This window comes from Corvus hawaiiensis, chromosome 1 (assembly GCF_020740725.1).
Source record: "Corvus hawaiiensis isolate bCorHaw1 chromosome 1, bCorHaw1.pri.cur, whole genome shotgun sequence".
NCBI lineage: Eukaryota > Metazoa > Chordata > Aves > Passeriformes > Corvidae > Corvus > Corvus hawaiiensis.
The window spans coordinates 34,886,925-34,904,626 of NC_063213.1; the positions used below are offsets into that span (position 1 = coordinate 34,886,925).

General features: G+C 42.7%; 1 protein-coding gene across 1 annotated transcript in view; it reads left to right on the top strand.

Moving 5' to 3' along the window:
• The first annotated feature begins 3,710 nt into the window (after positions 1 to 3,710).
• Positions 3,711 to 17,702, top strand: part of TRAK1 (trafficking kinesin protein 1) — a 127,694-nt gene continuing 113,702 nt past the window's right edge. Inside the window, exon 1 of the mRNA XM_048299868.1 lies at positions 3,711 to 3,909. The gene's annotated coding sequence lies outside the window, so the exon portion shown is untranslated. The remainder of the gene's footprint in view (positions 3,910 to 17,702) is intronic.

Below are 17,702 nucleotides of genomic sequence, written 5' to 3' on the forward strand. Positions count from 1 at the left end.
CAAGAAAAGCTTTTCTGCTGATTTGATTCTTTCTGCAAAGGCAGCATTGCATAACTTCTTGTAAAACAAAACAAATAAACAAAAAAACCCCTCGAAACAAACAAAACCTCCAAATATGAACCCAGAAAAAATCAGTCAAAAGTACTTATATTTTAAATTTTCACATGCTCAGTGAGACAAATTGTAAGAATCTGTGTGTTTTGATATTCAGGTAAAAGCAATGACAGCTTTACAAAAACACCATTTATACGACAAAAGATGTTGTACAGGCAGCGTTATGCAGGCACTTCATAGATCTTTTTAAAGGACTTGCAGCATTACTTAGTTCATGCTGATATAAAGTGTGAGAAATGGGGCCAGTAACACTAGATACCAGAAGGAAGAACAAAAAGAGAAAGCACTGCAACTCCTTTCTTCTTAACTCCATGACAGCTAGTCAGAAACACCGGGTATATTTTATTGGGGTTTTTTTTCTCTCCAAACACTTGTTAATACCCACTGGAATTAGTTTGTTCTCCAAGATTAAAATTGTTTACCCCACAATCACAGCTGAAATTGGAGTCTTCAGCTGGCAAACTAACCAGAGATTTCTCAAACTGGTTTCCAATGCTTTTAAAGCAAGATTGTATTCTTTGCTTTACAGGGCCTATAAAAGAGGTTCTAGGGACAGCGAGTGAGGAATACGCAAGAAAAACAACAGCATACTCACTGAAAAGTACATTTGAATGGTGCTGTATTTTAGCAGGGCGGAAATAAAGTCTCTTCTAGAGATATAATCAAGGAAGCAAAATTGAGAATAAATATAATATTATCATGGGATAATAAGAAGAGAGAGGAGAGGGAGAAGATAATGAAAACGTAAAGAGAGCAGAGAAATCTAGGAAATTTTGAAAGTATTTGGTTACCGTGTCAATTGCCAGCTTTGGAATTATTAGGTGGATAAATTGAGCTGGTGATAGAAATGCAGTGGAGTATGCTTATGTGTGCTATAGCACCACATGACCAAAAAATCATCAGGAGGATTTGGCACAGCACCACCAATTAATTGCTACCATGCCCTATGACCTGTATACAAATGCACACCTTGCATGCAAGGGCCTGGCAATCCCACAGCCCCAAGTTCTCTTTTCTACATACTGTGTTTGGATGTAAATAGTGCATGTCATTGCCATTTCTCACACTGTGAAGGACTTCTTCTGGCTTTAACAAGAGTCTTTTCAGTCTCAGAAGTACATCTCAAATCCTTGTTCCTTACATACATGACAGGTCAATTGGTTCTTCTCAATAAGAAACCTACAATCATGCACACTTGTTTCTTGCTGTTGTTGGTGTGGATATTCACTTTTCTACTTCCTGGTTTTCCCTCTGCCTGCCTTCTCTTTTTTTTTTCTCCTCAGTATTTAACTTTCATCCTGGGCTGGATTCCAAGGTGCTTCTGTTCTGTGTCTTCCTCTGGTTTTCTGGAACTGAAAGCTCTTTTTTTTTTTTTTTTTTTTTTAAATCACCCCTTACCAGCCTAACTTTGCTTTTACCCCCCTGGTTCTCATTTACAGTAAAAAAAGCACAGAGCAAACTCCCTCAAAATTACTTCTTCACTGTGCAGACCATTAGTCCTCACTGCTGTCTCGGCCTTATGTTACACATTGTAACAAGTTCCCAGCTGCTGCTTCGAGGCTCTGTCCGTCTTTCGCAACCTCACAGTCTTGTTTCCTCTCTTGTGCAACCTCTGTCACTCATCTGACTTCATAGTTAGCTGTTTCAGTATTAATCAGAAAACAACCCTTTTTAAAAGCCTCCTGATTTAGCTTGCTCGCTGGCAAGGATCACAAGTATACGAGACCGGGAACAAAGGGAGCAATGGGAAGGCTCAGCAAAGGTTGAGAAGTGGAAGGCACCAACCTTTTCAGTGATAGACTTCTTAGCAGTAACATGAAGTTTCTATTTTAGGGACGATTTAGATGAGACTACCGAGATGATTTAAGAGTGCACGGTTACCAAAGGGATGGTCCCCTTCCTCCCAGACAAATGGTTTCAACTCATCTTTTGTGCTCGCTCCTGATATTTCTATGATCTTAGGGTGAATCAGTTCAGTTCACTAATGGGGCAGAAATCCGACAAGGGAAAAATACAGTTAGTTCTGTGTGAGGTTAGTAATCTGAGTCACTCACTGAGGAATCCTAAGCAGCAGAGCCAGCCCTTGGGGAAACCAGGAGTGCCTGGCTCCTCCACAGGAGAAATGGGGAGAGCGGCCTTCTGCTTTTGGCAGCAGCACCAAGCTTTTAGGTTGACTCACATGCCCCATCTAAATCACTAGCAGGGGATTTGCTCTGTAGACACACGTGTTTGGAAGGCGGCTGCCTGAGAATCCTCTGTTGTCCTTGCAGTATTTCTCCTCTCTTTTCTGTCACCCAAAAGCATGCATCCCTATCTGGGATTGTCTTTCTTTGCATCTGTGAAGTGCTGGATCATTTCTTTTTATGGGTTATTCAGGGTCAAGCCCTGAATTCATTTACACTCTCTGGAGGTTATTCCATGCTTCTGGAATCCTGTCACCACCAGCATGACTGCAACTTTTTTTGTCTTACCAGCTGTAACCCTGAACACAATTCTATTCTTCCCTTGCCGGCAGACAAAACCAATCAAACCCTCCTCCAATAAATACTTCTGTGAGTTGCAGATGTAAGAAATCCTCTTTTTTTTTTTTTTTTTTTTAATAATTATTACATTTATCAGAGGATAGTTAGGTTTGGTAGGAACCTCTGGAGATCATTTGGTTCAACACCCCTGCCAAGGCAGGGTGACCTAGAGCAGGTTACACAGGAACGCGCCCAGGGGGGTTTTGAATGTCTCCAGGGAAGGAGAGTCCACGGCCTCCCTAGGCAGCCTGTTCCAGTGCTCTGCCTCCCTCAATGCAAAAAAGTTCTTCCTCATGTTGAGGTGAAACTTCTTGTGATTTAGTTTATGGCCATTTCTCCTTGTCCTGTCGCGGGGCACCACCAAAAAGAGTGGAAAAGAACTTGGACTTGAAGCTTTTCTCTGTAGGTGGGACATTCATAGGAAATCTTTTCCTTCGAGGATTTTTTTGGTGTTTAATAGATCCTGTAATCATTCTTTCCCTCTCCGCCTCTCAAACCAGCCCAGGTCGCTTGTGCGTGTCCCGGGAGCTGTGGGAGCAGTGCCGGGCAGTGCTGCTCGCGGCCGCGCTCGGGCTGCCCCGCACAGCGACCAACCTCATCCTTCTCCCCTTGTCTGCCCAGCCCGTCCTGCGGCAGGGGGCCGGTTGCCGGGCGACGCTCGGCCCCTCCTCCGCGGCAGGGCTGGGCCATGAGGTAATGGCCTCCGGGGGGCGGGAAAGGGAGCGCGGTGACTACCGAGCCAGCGGCCGCCGAGGTGGCCGCTGGCGGCATTCCGCCTCCCGCCCCTTCCTGCTGTCCCGCCGGCGGCGGGCGGCGCCGCAGCCCCCGAGGTGTCCGCGCCGCCCCGCCTCCCGAGGAGGCTGCGCGGCCCCAGGAGCCCCGCGCCCGGCAGCGGCGGCGAGTGCCCGGCAGCGGCGGCGAGTGCCCGGCACCGCCGCACGTGTGCTGCCGCCCGGCCGGAGGGGTTCGCAGCGGTCCCCGGGCGCCACTGGAGAGCGGGGAACTGGAGCGGCGGCGGCCCGGCAGGAGAGACCCGGGAGGAGGAGGGCACATGAGGCGCCGGCAGGAGGAGGGAGAAGCAGCAGCAGCCAGCCGACCACTGCAACCCCTGCGCTCTGCCCGCTCCGCACGCCGCGGCCTCTCAGCGGCGCGGGCCGGGGGCGAGCCGTGAGGGGGGAAGCAGCCCGGAGGTGGCCGCCGCCGGCAGCGAGGCTCCCCCGGCTCGCGGGGGCGCCGCCGCCCGCGCCCCGCCGCCCGGGGGGCCCGGAGCGGGGTGAGTGCGGCGGGGGAACCGTGCGGGGCGGGCGCGGAGGCGCGGCGCAGGCGGGGATGCGCGGCGGCACCGGCGCGGCCGCCTCTGTCCCCGCTCGCCCCCAGGTGAGCGAGGGGGTGCGGGGGGCAGCGGGCGCCTGGGGGGCTGCGGTGCGCGGGCGAGGCCTGCAGCGCTCGCCGGGCAGCGGAACGGGGGGTGAGCAAGGTGCAGCCGCTCTTCCTTCTCCTCGGGCCCCTCGACCTTCACAGCCGGCTGGCTCGGGGGCGGGCGCTACGCCTGGCTCTGCTGCCTATGCTCTTTTGTCCCTTCCGCCCCCTTAAAGGAAAGAAGCACATGAATGGAATTGCGTACCGAAGGTCAGGGATCGCTCGCAGAATTGTGTCTCTGCATTATTTACAGCTAAACTGCTGCTGTTGTCAGATGCAAGGGGCTCTGCATGCAGAAGTAGCTTTCTAGCCATCGCAGAGGGAGCTACAAATACTGACTCGGTTTCTTCAGCGTTGGGGATTTTGGATAGCTTTGGGCAGTATTCCGCTGTTTAAAATGACTAAAATATTCCATTATGGGTTTTAGCAAGTTTGAGATCTTGGTGCTTCTTTTGGTTTGCAGCTGACGATTTTGAACCTTTATCTATACATGAGGTTTTTGTCAGGTAAAATTAGTGCGGAGTAGGAAATGTCCAAAACACCGGAACATCTGTTAAAGAGTGGGAGCCAGGGTTCATGTTCTCCCTCTCTGCAACTTCAGGAGAAGTCTCCGTGGGGACACTTTTTTCTGCCTTGTAATCTGTAACCTTATTTGAACCTTTCAGTCTGCTGAGATTAAATCGTGGCTGTAATGGTTTTTGCAATCAGGAAAGCAACAGCAGAAAAAAAAAAAGCAAACAACAACAACAAAAAAAGTTAAAACAAAACCAAACCAAACAACAGTTATGATGACCCGTTTGCCATATGTGCCTGTTTTACTGCTGTGTGTACACAGTTGCAGGTACTGTTTGTAATGTCCTGGCTTCTGCCTGTGCTGGAACTTCTCCGAGTTTAAACATGTTTGCCCTAGTAGGGCTCTTTTGGAGTTACCATAAGAAGCCTGGAGGAGGGAGTGTTGTCTCCAAGCCCAGGGACTGTATTCACAAAACTGTGCCTTCTCTGAGGCACTGTAACCTGTTTTAACTAAGTCAGAGCAACCTGTGATGGCAATAAGACAATTATATTAAGCCATGATTACAGCTTACTTCTCTGTTTTTCAATGAGCATCATTGTAAGGTAGGGAAACCAGGATGGTAAAAATCCCGATGGAAGGCAAGAGTTTTCAGCTTTTAATGTGAACTACTGAGTGAAGACCAGACGGCTGTATGAACAGCTAGTGGATATTATTTAAATTTCTGTTGAAGTAAAACAAAAGTTTCTGTCAGTTGCATGAATGAACTCCCACTTGCCAGCGGATTGAACTGCATGATGGATGACAGTAGTGGAAAGAAGTAAAATCTCTGGATCTAGTGCAAAAAAATCCCATACCAGACAAAAATCTTCTATTCATCTTTTGTTCAGTTACGAACAAAAAGTTCACACTGGACCTTGGTGCCTGTTCTAGAGCACTGGGTACCACACCAGTATGCTGGGGAAGCATTAACGAGATTAGGGACATACACTGATATATGAGGTGCTCCATGTTTGATAGGTGGGTGCTTAAAATCCCAGAGAAATATCAAGCTGCTGCAGTAGCCTCTGAGCATCTGACTAGTTTAAGCCAGAGTCGTGACTAATAAGGCAGGACCAGGATGTGATACACAAGTTTTGCCATGGATATTAATGGATGTTAACTTGGCACTCTGACAGTTTGTGGAACACAGGTGAGAGCTGGTGGGAGTAAGCAGACTTGCACGTATCACAGAGCAAGATCAGATGGGAAGGATTTGCCTGGAACTGGTGGGAACTCCTGTTCCTCTCTGCTGCAGCTGATGCCTGAGCTCCTTGCTGCTTCACACATTCGCCTCCTGTAACAGATTACCAGCTGCTTTTGTAGAAGTAATTTGATCCTAATCTTTCCGTGTGCTCTGAGGATTTTATTTATACTCTAGCCAATCTGCTTTGGGATAGAATAATGAGATTAGTATTGCAAAAATTAGTGCAGGTTAAATGTTTTTGTTTTGAATGTGTACTTGATCAATATTATTGTTTCTTACTGTTGTTGCTGTAATACTGAAAAGGAAAAATGCTAAAACTTCGCACTCTTATCTGCTGTGACAGACTGTAAACTGAATGAAAGGTACTTTTTTTTTTTTTAAATAGAAAGGGTTCTCAGAATGAATGCTATTGAGGCAGCATCTGCAGTATTGAAAGACAAGAGATTAAAACCAAGCCTTTTTCCCTTTATAAAAGCTGTACACGTTTTTCTTCATAACAATTTCCTATGTTAATTAAATTTTTCCTTGGAAGAGGAGAGATAATTAAGGGAAAAGGCAGTGTATGAGTTACCTTTGTTTGAAATACATTTCTTTCCTAAGTCTTTAAAATTTTATTGATTTCTGGAGTTGGGGTAGTTAAGTGCTCCTGCCAGGACCAGAAATAACATTTGTAGGACATAATTTGTTTTGGGTTGTCTGCATGTTGTATGTTGTGAGTGATACTCAAGTCAAAGTTGGTGGTTTCTTGTTAATTTGCAGAGAATTGTATATTCTTTGTTTAAAATTTTGAACCGGCTAGCTTTCCCTTTGCCTCAGTAAAAAATGAGTACCTGCTCTGATAAGTCTCCAATATTAGGCCAGCTACTTAATTGGTGTATCTTTGAATAACTCAGTTTTAACTCTTACAAAACTCTCATTTGACTTCACACACTACTTATTTCCCAATACTTCCACATTAATGCAAGAACAGCCAGACCAGTAGAACTGGTCTGTATTATCGGAGTCATGATAATCACAATAGGGAAATAGGAGCTGTGCTTTTGCCTGTTGGTCAGAAAAATATTGTTGATAGGTAGGCTTTTATAACTAGTTCTGTTTTCCTTTTGAACTATTCTTTTCTCCAGATGTACCTGGCAGTTCTGCCTCTGTAAGAAGCTTAGTGTTGCCACCAAGATCAACATTCAAGAATAAATATACTTAAATTGAATGTAAAATGACCGAATGCATACTGGCATTTTCCCCTGTGGTGCTCATATTGTTCCTTGATTCTGCTGGGAGTGAGATGGTCGCTAGTGTGCTTCAGAAAGGCTATGAAAAGGAACAGATTCCGGTAGCTACTGCACACCAAATGCCTTTCAGAGTTACCATAAAAACATAGTAAGGAGGAGAACTACTTTCTAGTCACTAAATGACAGTGATGGCACATCAGTTGTAGGCAGCTCAGTTACTGTATGAAACTTTGTAAGGCTGGAACTGTAAAACTCGTGTGTGGTCTGCAGTGCCTGTGCTGTGAAGGTTTCTTTCCCTGGTCATGTATGTATCATTAAAACTCCATGAGCAATGCCACTCACACCTTGGAATGCTGCACCTGTATGGAGGGCTCAATTTTGTGGATTCAGTTGTGGTATCAGTGCTACTTGGAGAGATAAAAATCTTGAGAATGAACTTCCTGTTAACATAGACTTTCCAAGATACCAGTTGGTGTCTGATTCAAAGCCTTCCTGCTTACTCTGTGGTTTGTCTGAGATAGCTGTGGGTTTACAAGCACTTTTATTTTACTTTGTAGTGAATAGCATGATGTTTCCTAAATAAATTTCAGGAATTCACTGATACTATTCTTTGTCTAAAACTGTCCTCTGTTTGAACTTTGAATCATCAATACTTCTGTTTTTATTGGATCCTATTGATTACAGTGCAAAAAGTCATGCTATATAGTCATCCTGCTTATGGTTGACCAGCTAAGAGGCTTATTGATAGCACAAACAGATTAGCTCAGAGATAATTCTTAGATTCAATTATGTTGGCAGATTTGCTTTAGTTAAATCGGTGAGTGGCTGTACTGGAGTTGATTCTTTGCCGTATCTTGCAGCTTCTCTGGACAGGATTGTCTAACCTTCCCATCCATTAGATGCTGAAAACCCAAATAAGACTGCTGCTCTGTAACTGTCATATTTTCTTGTGTGTATGTTTGGGGTTTTTTTGGTAACAATACTCATAGATTAATATGTTAGAGTCCTGTTGCTTTTGCTTGCGTTTTTAGCAGAAGTTCAGAACACTGTAGCAGAGTACTAGAAAGAAGGAAGTAAGTGTGGGAAGAGCTTAGTTTAAATGCTCTTGCAAAGTTTGTCTTGTTTTGACATTAGACCATGCTGCTGCCCAGCAGAGCAAATTTTCTCATGGCTGTGGATTCCCCCTTCTATCCCCTTCCATATTATGGTGCTTGGAATCGAGTCCTTGACTCAGGCAAGAGCTGTTTTTAAGGTTAATTTTCAGATTGGCCGTCCTGGGCAGCTGAGCAGCTGTTAGCTGGGAGCAAAGGAAGCAATAATAGTAAGTGGATGGGACTTCAGTGTCAGGAGAGAATAGTCTTTAGTGAACATGAGCTGATTTTGAAACTCCTGCACTCCAAGCTGTGATATAACCAACACTAGCTGTGTGTTGGTAGATGAGATGCTGAGGCTGACAATACTCTGCTGCGTATTTTTGTGCTTATGGCATGTTCTTGACTCCAAGCACCTGTATGAACAGAAGAGAGAAATACTGGGCTTTGTAGGAAGGTTGCTTCTTTGGTGGATCTCAGCATGGTTAAGATTGGAAGGGATTTCTGGTGGTCTTCAGGTCCAACCTCCTTGCTAAAGCAGGGTTATCCTAGAGCACTTGGCACAGGTCTATGTTCTGACAGCATCTGAATATCTCCAAGGCTGGAGACTCCCTTGCCTCCCTGAGCAACCTCTGTCAGTGCCTGGTCACTCTCAGAGGGAAAAAAAGTTCCTGGATGTTTAGAGGGAACTGCTTGTGTTTCAGGCTGTGCTCATCACTCTGGTCTTGTCACTGGGAACCACTGAAAGAGCCTGGCTCTGTCCTCCCTCCCTGCAGGTATTTATACCCATTGATGAGATCTCCCTGAACCTTCTTATCTCCAGCTGATCAGTCCCAGCTCTCTTAGCCTCTCCTCATAGGAGGAATGCCCTGGTCTTCTTTCTTTGTCTTAGTGGCCAGTCACTGTCCTCTCTCCAGTATGTCCATCTTTTTCTTGTACTGGAGAATGCAGAACAGGACACAGTACCCCAGGTGTGGCCTCACCAGTGCCGACTAGAGGGGAAGGATCACCTCTCATCAAGTTTCCCAGTTAAAGGAAAGAATGTGGGAACCCCCTGCTCCACTAGGTAATAATTCCATGCTTCAAACAAAATAGAGAAAAACTGCTCATCACTAGTTTTCAATGAAGTTTAAAATAACGCTGTGTTGACTTGTTCCATCTTTTAATAGAAACCAAAGGTTAGGAAAATGTTCATACAGTGGAAACATTTATAGCTTAGAGGGGAAGAATGAAAACTGTGGATACATTGAGGTAGTTACACGTGCCTCTTTGAAGGGCTTAGTGCACTGCTGTTGGAATCAATCAGTGCATTTTTACATTGTGTCTTCATGTAAATTCTAAATTTCATCTTTTTAAAGGCAGCTGCTGGTAATGTCATATTGGAATCTAATTTCAAGCAAATCAGGACCCTGTATGAATTATGGCTTGACAGCAGCCACAATTTGGTGTCCTAGGGGATACTGAAGTGCAATTTTGTTTGAAGAGAGAGGTTTTTTTTTTTTCAAGTCTCATCAGTGTCTGCTGTGGGAAATGAAGACTTCTGCTGTCCTCTTTAATGTTTATATAAGTTGAGCTTGTGTTACTAACAACATTGCCTGTCCCAGAAAGCCTAGTTTCGCTATCAGATACTGCATAGTTGCATACTTCACAGGGGAGCAGCAGACACTCCTCTGCAGTAAGCAGAAACCTTACAGTTTAAATCCATGCAAACCTATTGCCACAGTGATACCTGTATAATTAGTGGAATTGGAAGGCATTGGAACGATGTCGAAGTCCTTAGACTGCCCTTTAAACCTGTTTTAAATGGAATTTCTTTCTCTGCAGCCGTGTCTGATCATACTAGCTATTTCTGAGGAGGTGTTCAGCACTGTTGATGTAAAGTGATGAGGTGGAAATCTTTCTTTTAGCATGTTTTTTGCACTAGATCTTCTGCTGTAATCACAAATTGCACTGCTGTCAGAAAGGAATGGTGGGCTTCTGCTGTGTTTGGGTAATACTGCAGTACTGATCACTTCAGGTGTTTATGGAGGGGGTGGAGATGAGGATTAACCAAAAACATTACCTTCTTGGAGCCTTTAGTCTTTTAATGAGTTCTGCAAACCTGCATGTGTGAAGGCCATATCAAAATCAGTCCTTTATGCCTGTATTTCTTGGGGGTCATGTCATGTTGTCAGGTGGTAGATAAGCATGTTGTGGCTTGACCCAGTGACTTGTGACTGACCTGAGAGCCATGCATTACCAATATAAGGCAATCTCAAATGAAAATGCTTTTTCTAATTGTCTGAAATGTTTGTAACCTTTGATTATTCTTGTATTTGCTCGCTAGAATTTTACTCTGTAGTGGCTTTCTCAAAAACTGTGTTTTTGCAAGATATCAAAAGCAAATAGAATGAAAAGGCTGAGAAAAGCTAAATACTGCATTTATCTGGCAGAGTACTTTGTCCCAAAGTCCAGAGAGGTGTGTACTGTCATACTGTTGGATGTATGTTACGCTATCATTTTTTTTTCTGCAGAGAACATTGATTTCTCCATGACATTCACTTGTACTACTTTTATCTACTAAATGAGGTTTCATTTAGGAACTGTTTTACCTCAGGCAAATGCAACTTTGCTAAATACTTTGCCCTCTTACATTGCAAAAGCTAAAAATATTCAATGCGAACTTTTAATGAACTGAGTTTGTTTAAGCATTCATGAATCACAAAAATCAGTCTTCTTTTACTTTGCAAAGGATGAAGGGAGGCAGCAAGATCAAAACATTTGAGGTGATTTAGGAGTTCATGCCAGTACTAGAATTAAATCCAGTTCTTGTGAATCTCTGTTAAAAGACTATCAGTCTCTTGGGGTCAGTGGATTGGCACATTCTGTAGCTATTTAGGGCCTGACAGGGTATGTGAAACAGGCAGCAACCTCAGCAGACGTGTGTGCTACACCTGCACTTTTTTCCCCTACAGTACTAAGGTTGATAGTGTACATTACTAATTCTCTTAAAAAAGGAAAACTTCAAAAGTTTCCCAAAAGAGTTTCCTTTCCCTGAGGAGCATATGGCTTGCTCAAGTAATTTGAGTGCATTTTACAGAAGTTTTAAACATGTCTGGCAGATGGGTTGTGCAGGATAAGATGGTGCTACTTTTGCAGTAGTTATTTTAGTAAAATAGGTGAAATGTTAAGCTGACAATGGGATATTGCTAGAAAAAAGATCAATGTTCAAAATGGGAGCCTGGGATTTCACAGGCTGGGAACAAGGCACTTCCAAGACACGCAGTTATCTCACTTTGCTCACTGATGAATGTTCAAGGTAAGTCAGTCTCAGTTTCTTGAGCCCGACTTACTAACATCCGCCCTCCAAGAATAAACACTGCACCCGTTTTGTACTGTTTATCAACTTTCAGAGGACACCTGCTCTATGTTGACATAAAGGAAGAAAATTGGAAGGTTTTCTCATTGATGTCCATCTGTACTATTATACTGAATAGCAGGAAAGAGAGGAGGGAAATAGAATTTTTGACTTGGAAAAAAGGACAAGAATCTTTTGTGTTTTGTTCATGGGGGTATTACTGTCTTTAAAAAAATAAATATAGATAACTTATGGAATGAGTGATGTATTAAATCTAGAAATGTTTCTATGTAAAGGCAAAGATACAACCAAGTATAATTTGAAGACAATAAACATAGAATTAACAGTTCACAGTAGTTACCTAACTCATGAAGAGCTGCTCAGCCCTGGTGGAAAAGGCAGATTGATGTCACTGCATGTTGGGTGTAGATCCCAAATATGAGAATGGATTTCTTAAATTCAGTATGCATGCTTTTATTACGATCTTATTTCATTCTCTGAGGAATATTTTTTGCCTTATTCTTGTTCCCAAATGGTTGTTGAATAGACCTGATGACAGGAGCTTTATCGTAATGATAGGACTTTACATGATACACACACAGAAGCTCTGGATGCTGGAAGTGAGCAAGGCCCAGCTGGACAGGGCTTTGAGCAACCTGGTCTAGTGAAAGGTGTCCCCCCACCCATTGCAGGGGGTTGGACTAGTTGACCTTTAAGATCCCTTCCAACCCAAAGTGTAGCTATGACTCTATGAAATGTGACTATGAATGTTTTGGGGTTTTTATCGAAAAGTAGTATGAAATGCATTATATTGATCTATATGAATATTTACAGTAAGAATTAAGAAGTGAAATAAACTTCTTTTATTTGTTAAAGTAAAGCTGATGCTTCCTTAACAAAAATTTTGCATGACTTGTCAACTGGTATTTAAACAGAGGTTTCAATTTGGGTGAACCAAACTGTACTTTTAAATAGTCCTAATTGTTCATCATAGGTCAGCTTTAATCGCAAGATTTTTTAAAAGGAAAAAATTAACTTTCTTCCTTTCTACCAACTAATAATGGATTATTATGGACTCAATGGATTATTTACTGGATTTGTAAGTCTAGCAGAGCTGCTCTTCCAGTAGGTATGAATTCAACAAGAACAAAGATGTTTCTTGTCTCTTCTGTTGCCAGTCAGCTTGTCAGCATCAGTTTCATCAGTGGCTGTGGGATTGGTCTGGGCAAACAAACCTCATCTCTCTGTAACTGCACAGGAGGCCTTTGCTGTTAAGTTTTGGTCTTATTGATACTTGTGTAGGATCTGTAAATTCTGGCTCTGGGCATTCACCTAGTGCTGCCCCTCAGCCCTGTGGTGTCATGATTAAGCACACATACCAGTTACAGGACTGATGGTTTGAGTCCCACCAGGGAATGCTATTTTCATGGCAGTGAAGCTTGGCAGAATGCTTTGCAATGCCAATACTTGAAAACCCACACAGCTAAAGCCAGCACAGTGCCGGTGAGTGGTTTGATTCCCCCATCCCCTTGGCTTAGCTTTTCCAACCAGGTTGCATTGCTAATCACATTGATGTGGAGTGGTAGAAGCACCAGTGTCTCTGTGAGGAAAAAGGAGCTACAAGGATATATGGCTCCAGGGTAAGCGTGCGGTAGGGTGATGGTGTGCTTTCAGGACAGCCTACACAAATACTAGCTAGAGGTGCCTGGGAAGGCATGTACCTGGAGGCTGTGCTTCTGTAACCGGATTAGCCTGGGCTCTCAGTTTGCCATCTCTGCTGGGGATAGTCCTGCCTTGTCCTACCAGTTATGTGTTGCACCTCTTGGTCCACAGATCTTTCATACTGGCTGTTACCCCCTGGGAAATAAGCCGGGGAGGCAAATTGAAAACATGGCTTGAAAAGCTGGTTAGATTTCTTTAGTTTTAGTTTTATTGCTAGTTTATCTTTCTTAGGGAGTTAGATGAATGGTGGAGATGGCACAAAGGTGACACAGGAATGAGCAGGCAAGGCCAATTAGTGTTTAGTTTGCTTTAGGTGTATAATACCACACCTTGTATTCAGCCTGTGGGCATTAAGTTATATAGGTCTCTTTAAGAATGACAGTTAATTAAGTTATATAGGTCTCTTTAAAAATGAGAGCTAATGCCATCAAAATTGAATGATTTGTTAGTTGTATGGGAGTTTTTGTTTTGTATTTTGTTGGGGTATTTTTGTTTTGGATTTTTTTGTTTGTTTTTTTAATAAAAGAAAGCCCCTGACATCATTTTAGTACTCTTGGTTAGCAAATTTGCAGGAAGAGGACTGAATACCCTGTCCTGTTGCTCTTATCTGGCAAATTAGCACTAATTAGTTTGTCAAGAAGTCTGAGAGGAAATTCCTAAATGCACCTAGGAGCAAGCCTATTGTTTTGATCCTATGACCAGCAGGAATAACTTGAAGATAAAACATGATATAATATTGCAGCAGGAGAAATGAGTAAGAGGAAATAGGAGCGGCTGCATAATCAGGAAAAAGATCAGTTTGTAACATGACTTGTTATAGCAGATGTAATACTGTGTTCTCTTCTTTGTTCCTCAGACCTTTCCCTGGAAAGGTAAGCAAGCATTTATTATAATGTGGGCAATAAAAGTTTTTTGGATGGGTTTTTATTTTTTTTAATTTAATGAACCCTTAGACTGAACAGCTATAAAATACTTATTTCATACTTCAGATATTGGGAAAGTATGAACAGGGCTTCAGTCTGTTATGGCTCTGATGTAAATCCTACAACAGATTATTTCTCTTCTGAGTGGGAGCTAGTGGCTCCTGATTGCCCTGATTTCTAACTGGAAACTGTTGTTTGTTTTGTGATAGAAGACCTATAATCCAGCAGTGTGCCAACTTGGAACTGAGTATATGTGAAGCTAAAGAATAGATTTTGGGAGGGACTGTTTTGGACACTTCATTGTTCAATGCTATAGTCCATCACCACCAGAGAAGTGAAAGGAGTTTGGGATCTCAGACTATTAAGGCATTGGTGTTTCTTTAAGGGCACTGAAGACATTTGCAAGCATCTTTTATGAATTCTGACATTTTGGCTGATCTACTTTTTCTCCCTGTTGTTCTTTCTTTCTTTTTTTTTTTAACCATACTTTTTCTCTGGCTTCATTTTGTATGTCAGGTGTTACAGAGTTTCCTTTATCTCCTCATATAAGAGAGCTCCAACAGAGAAAATGGCAATCTTTTTTTTTCCCCCCCTTCTTTTTCTTCAGGATATCTTTTAATGGTTTGTAAAGTTCTTGGAAGTAACAGACTTTTGAAAGAGAAAAATGAGCAAACAAGGTTAAATGGAACTCATAATATGCATATAAATTCTTATTTAACTCTTAAAAGAAACCCCAAACCCAAATAACTATTTTATTAATTTCTTTTCTAAATACCTTTTCACAAAAGATACAAAGAAGTTGTTGTGGTGGCCAAAAGAAGTTGTGCTACCTAACTATTGCCTGTCTAGCAAAAGCTTAATGAAGTGCCTGCTACAACTGACCTAAAAAAAGAAAAGCATTTCTGAACAAGTGGATTAAGTAACATTTTGGAGAACATATTTTAATAGAAGTTGGAAACTGGGATATTTACAGATGCCAATGCCTATCAATTATGAGAAACAGAATATGGCCCTGAAACTCAGGAATGATTTCTTGAGTGAAGTCCAAGTCATGAAGATGTGAATTATTGATTTTAAACGGGTTGGTTGCTTGCTTTTTGTGCCTTGAGGGTTATCTTTGCTCTTCTAGGAAATAATTGCAGAGGACAACAAAGTGAGTAGATTCAGCATAGTTTGCTACTTACACTCTGGAACAGCGAACCCAGACTTGAGTCATAAGGGTTAAACAAGTTGTCACTTGTTTGTTTTTGTGTGAAGATCCCTCTTACCCTGTCTGAAGTGAAAAAGATGGAGGAGAAAGGAATACAGTGACTGGGTGGGTGGGTGTGTTTTGAGGGAGGAGGAGTAGAATTTGGAAAGATCTATTACATTACAAGACATGATGTTTGGTCCAAAATGGCCAGTATCTTGTCTTGGAAGTCTGTATTGACCTCTGGGCTTCTTGTTTCTTAATTAAAAACAAAACAAAAAAAGCCAGATCACTGTTACAGTAGGGTAACCTGCCTGAGTATAGGTAGTATATAGAGTATCTCAGCTGTGGAGGTAAAAGAGTCTGGAATCATTGACAGAGTCTGGAATCTTTGGCACCTCAAATGTTTCTCTGAATTACAGTCTCCTGGATCTTGCATGCTGCAGTTTAGGGACCATGTCAAAATGTCAGGAGCTGCTTTTGCATTTGTAATGTTGACAGTATGACCTTCAGGTTAAGAGATGTCTGCTGACTTGAGCTGTGCCCAGTATATGTTTGTTTTACTCTGTTTGGAGCTTATGTAGTTGCATACTTCCAAAGGACCACAAAGCAAATGAGAGCATGAAACAACTGTCTTTTGTACTTGAAGGTGGCTCTTCTTATACTTAAGCACTGATACTTCCACTTTTTCATTGTGCCCTGGGGTATAATACTTTGTGGTAAAGCACATGTGCAGCTTAAATGAGAAGAAGGTAGGAAAGGAGCAATGTATTTCTTGGTAATTCTGTCCTCGTACTAGTTTAACATTTGTACCTGGAAGGGTGGGTTTGTAAATGGGGGAGTTTGCTGGGAAGGTGTTGCAAACAGGAGGGGGGATTTAGTGTCTAACCTGTTTCAGCTGAGTGCTGGTAAATGCAGCTGAGCATAGTGATGCTGTCTTGGGTCTTTTGTCCAGGTTTTGCTTCTTGTATGCAGGCTGTGTTCAGCTCAGTACAAGGTTGCAGTAATGTGAGTGTGCCATCCACTTCTGTTAACTCTTTTTTTTGGATACTTAATTCAAGATGGGCATATCAACTGGCACAAGATTGACACATAGTGATATAGGTAGTTACTGCATGGTGTGTGCTTCAAGGGCTTGTTACTCTTTGAGCTAAGTTAGCCTATCACCTCTTTATATAAAATGATAGCTAATGTGAATCAAACTGTAATTCTGATTATTAAGGCTGTGTAAAGTAGGGGACTGTCTCATTAACCAAGTTTAGTTGTAGCTTGGAAGGCCTCTAGTCTACTTCGTACCTGCACTGCAATCTGATGTTATTTGTGAGCTTTGTGATTAGTTTATCATGTTAGAAGAGCTCCCCCATCCACCCCCAATCTTGCACGGACTGTGTGCAGCATTACTGTCAGAGATGTATTTCCAGAGAGATGGGAATCAGGCCAAGCAGGAATTATTACAGGTTGTGGTAACTGTGTCTATCAATGACTGCATTTTGCAGTTGTACAATGTTTGCATTGTGTCTGTCTTTGTCCTGTGTCAGACTTATTTGTCTTACACCCCAGCCTGTAGCTTCCTGAATAGAAAAATACGGGTTCTGTCAGGACAGCTGCTTAATAAAGGCACATGTTGAAATACTCAGGAAGAGAAAACTGTTTTCTGGGAAAATTACAAATTGCTGAGAGGAAGGACATAGCATGCAGATAGGCTAGAAAGCGTGCGTGTTAAGATTCCTGGCCTTTTCCTGATCAGTAGCCTGATCTTGTGAGCAGAGCAAGGCTGAGCACCTGGAAGTTTTATGCAGATATCATTGTATTGGCTGAAATAGAACAGATAGCCAGGGCCAGTCTCTTTGAAGCAGGGAATTATTAACCCACTTATAAGGACTCCTTGTCTCTACATGCTTTCTGTCACAAGGGACTCATAGCTACAGCATGTTGCACCAGAAATAAAGGGAAAAAAAAATTGGGCCTGTAGCAAGTGAGGAAACAAAATCTGGAGACAGCAGTAGGTACATGCCTGCTCCAAGCCAGCAGTTATGGGCTGGCTTACACAGCAGAACTTGTTAGTTCTGCAGATTGCCTCTGAGAGGTCATGCTTTTTTTGTGAACAGTGGCCCTTTCTGCCATGTTGAAGGACATAGTGTGTCTTATATGTGGCTACTGTATCTGTTACACAAGTGACAGCACAGCAACAGTAGACTTCTTTAATGTGTCCGATGTCAAATTTATTTTTATAAAGCAGTGTAATTCATTACTGGTGCCAGCCCAGATATTTGCTATGGCCACAGTCAACACTTGTGACACAGCTGTTGCTGCCATTGCACAGTGAGTTCCCCAGTTGGAGTATAAGGTAAAATTCCAGCAGGTTTTTCTTACTTGCAGTCAGAAATCTACACAGGACC